The sequence below is a fragment of the Salvelinus alpinus genome, chromosome 32, assembly GCF_045679555.1.
Source record: "Salvelinus alpinus chromosome 32, SLU_Salpinus.1, whole genome shotgun sequence".
Classification (NCBI taxonomy): Eukaryota; Metazoa; Chordata; class Actinopteri; order Salmoniformes; family Salmonidae; genus Salvelinus; species Salvelinus alpinus.
In genome coordinates this window covers 18,021,060-18,024,704 of record NC_092117.1, presented here as the reverse complement: position 1 = coordinate 18,024,704, position 3,645 = coordinate 18,021,060, and the positions used below count along the sequence as shown (strand labels likewise).

The window sequence follows — 3,645 nt, the reverse complement described above, 5'->3', positions numbered from 1 at the left end:
GTTTAATACGTAAGATGTTTAAATAAATAGCAAAATTATTGATTATTATTATATTATTATTTGTGCCCTGGTCTTATAAGAGCTCTTTGTCACTTCCCACGAGCAGGGTTGTGACAAAAACTCACTCTCATTCTTATGTTTAATACATTTATTGTACAGTGTGTGTGTGTGTGTGACAGGCTTACAATGATGGTGAAAAAATCCACATTTAGTGCGCAGACCCTGGTGCTAGACAGGGTACCCAGCTGGAGGTTGAATGTTTGAACGGGTATGTGACTATAAAAAGATTGGGAGCCACTGCTCTACTGAAAAAGTCATTGTCATGATAAAACTGAGAACTAATTCCATAGCCTGTGAGGGGAGCTATATAACGTAAAAAATGTATGGCAGTACTTTACGACACAGATCCAAGCCTGTCCCTGGTTCCAAAGACCACAGCCAAATATCACAACAACGTCTGTCATTCGCCCTATATGCTACATCTCAGCAGACGACTAACCACCCCATACAGCTGAGCGAGTGGTGATGGCTGGTGATATATACAAGCTTGTCATTGGGCACATGTGTATGGCATTAACAAAGATTCAAACAAGGCAGGGGTGCACCACAACCCTGCCATTAGCCTGATTTATGAAGACGTCAGAACCCATGCCACAAATAAAATGATCCTCTTTCTCTATTTGGGCGGGTAGGAAGGGGCATGGGATGGTAGGAGGGGGCATTGGATGGTATACAGTTCTAGGATATGCCGGCTACGCTAGGGTACTAACTGTGATGAGTAAAATATGAAGTGATCCCATAATTAGAAGACAAAAATTGCACAAAAAAACATATAGGCTATCGACAGCTGTAGTACATTGCACAGGTGCTAGAGGTTAGAGTTGAGGCTAGGGTTAGGGTTGAGCTGGGGTGTGGACATGAAGCTAGGGTTAGGGTTATGGAAATAATATAATTGGTTTGGTAGAGTGCCCAAAATGATTCCCTTGGACCCCCAGACAATTCACTAGGTCATCGGTGGGGCTCTCCCAGATCACTTCCTTGGATCCCCCAATGCCAACCATGAACAAACCCAAATAACCCCTCCACCTCCTCTACAGAGATACAATCCAGATGAGGCACAGGAAATATGATCTGTGTTAGCTGTAATCTCTTGTTGGCAACCTACGTAAACATAAATGGTCCATCCAAATTACGCAAGATTTTTGTTCTGGGTTAACTGAGGTTATGTTAGCAGCAATGCCACATGTCATCACTTCTCAGTCCTCAGAGACTAAGGTTTGGTCTCAAATAAGTGGAAAATCATTTTTTTATTACTTGCAGTTACACTCTCCTGGAATAAAATAAAATAGTAAATGTTGTTAGAATGTGAGACAGTTTTTCTTTTTTTCTTGTTTGTATTGGATTATCAGACCACTGCCTCGTACACACAGGGGCGAAAATCTGACATCAACCTTGGAGGGGACAATTACATGAAATTTTCTCAGGAGCAATTCCTGAGGGGGACACCAAAAGTAGTGCTGTAACACATAGACTATGTTGTAATATGTTAAATGTATATTGAGGGACCATAATCACTACTACTGGATAATTGTTAGGTACAGTAGTTAACTGAAGGGTTGTCCCAACTTGTTTAAATCATTATAATACTACTAATAATAATAGTTATAGCAATGTTCCTTATCAGTGCAGTGTTCCTCTCTCTTGAAACGTCAACACTCTGTTTGCAAGAGTTTGCGGTTCTATAAATTGTGGGTGTGGCTGATATGGTTTTGTGTCATCACTGAGGTAACTGGACGATGCTGTGCCACTGTCCCCTATACTGGTGCTGCTGGCAACAAGGGTGACACCTGGTCCTGCCGTGGCTGTGACACTGTCCTCTGAAGTCTCTCTCCTTGGCTCTTTCCCTTTCACCACCCTCACTGACTCACAGTCTGTCTCCTAGAAAAGAAATAAGGTGTTTGCTGTACTCCTAACTACCGGTACCCAAAACTACACAATTAATCACAACAGCAATACCATTGCCTTAAACAAATCTTGGTTTAGTCACCAGTTTAAATTGAGAGTGGGGGTATTCATGGCATTTTCCAATTATGTCCCTATTTTACAAATCAAAAAAATTGAGAACCTTTCATAATGTTGCCAAACAAAGACTCAACAAACTTACCTGTCTCTGCCAGTCTGTCCCTGCATATCTGTCCCCAGCTCTGCTGTCTGTGTGCCATCTGTTGCCTGCTCTGCCTAATGACATCATTGTGAAATATTTCCATTAGCATTTCACTTCTTTCTTATGAACATTTTATCAACTGGTCTTTGAGATATTAGGCTACTAGAGTTCTTACTTTGCGTTTTGGTGTACTGAAAAATACTCTGATGTCCGTCTTTTTACCTTTTTCTGACATTTTTCTACCTGGCTGGCTGGCTGACCGGTCTAGCTGCACACACACATTTACACAACACATGCTGCAACGTTTTGAAATTTTAACATAGTTTGTTTCATATTGGCAGGCTTCCAACAATAGCTGAATTTGCAAAGCTAGCGAGCACCAATTCCGTTTCTGTGGTGTTTGCTATAATCTTTGCTACCTGGTTAAAGGTGAAAAAAATAAAAAATTCACTAGCGACAATTTAGCTTTTGCAACGAGACCATTAAATATATTTAAGACAATGGTATAAGAGAGTGTAGTTCTGTTCAGTTTGGACTTCAGTTTATCGCTAACCTTATCACAGGGACTTTGAAGCACTACAGCTGCATGCTAATCTTGGAATAAACTGACGATAGCAAATATTCCATCTTTGACGACGCCACATAAATGGAATAGGTACTAGCTAGCTTGATAGTTAATGTTTGCTTTAGTTTGCGCGCTAGCTCTGCAAATTCAGCTAGTGTGTGAACCCTGCAACATTAAAAAAATATATACATTGCTAAGGCGCGATTGACTGGATTACCTCACGTCAGTTACGTACATTGAGTGCCTTTCGGACAGTAGATACGAGCCCTCTATTACCTTGCAAGCTAAAGAACTGGCAGTGGATCAAATCATTGTGAGGCAAAGGGCGGGGGGGTCGCAATCTTGTGAAATTTAAAAACGCGCTATTAAGTGTCTATAATCAGCACAAGTGCTTTCATTGCGTATTATTAATATTATTGAAATTACATAGTTATGTTTACAGTGATATATTGGGGGGGACAAATCATATTTTCCCCAGGATGGGGGGGTCGTGTCCCCCCCGTCCCCCCTGGGATTTCCGCCTATGCGTACACACTTACTAAGTTTAAGGGAAACCACCCCAAAAGTGTTTCATTAATCCTCTGTTGATACAATCCCAAAATGGGAATGTCAGCAGTCATGTTTTCAAGATATTGAACTTTCAAGAAGCAGAGTGTCACTAGTCACATCATCACCATGATGCAAAATGCTTGACTGCTGACGTGCAATACAAATTGGGACTGTACCAACATAGTACTGATGAAAAAAATACCACAAACAATGTCTTAGTTACAATCCTTGTTTGATGTGGTTCCTCATAGGCATTCTTGGAAGATTTTCACTCCACCTTTAATTCACCCATATTTAGCAATGCATCATTTGTTTTTGTGTCAGGAAACATCATTGTGAAATTCTCTTAATTCCAACCTATCAAGCC

The 3,645-nt window shown here is 40.8% G+C and overlaps 1 long non-coding RNA gene across 1 annotated transcript; it reads right to left on the bottom strand.

Moving 5' to 3' along the window:
* Positions 1–1,378: 1,378 nt before the first annotated feature.
* Positions 1,379–3,224, bottom strand: LOC139562557 (uncharacterized). The gene is made up of 3 exons (XR_011672407.1): positions 2,340–3,224; positions 2,165–2,238; positions 1,379–1,938 (listed from the first exon to the last, which is right to left on the bottom strand). It is a non-coding gene; the product is annotated as an uncharacterized lncRNA (long non-coding RNA).
* Between the last annotated feature and the right edge of the window lie 421 nt (positions 3,225–3,645).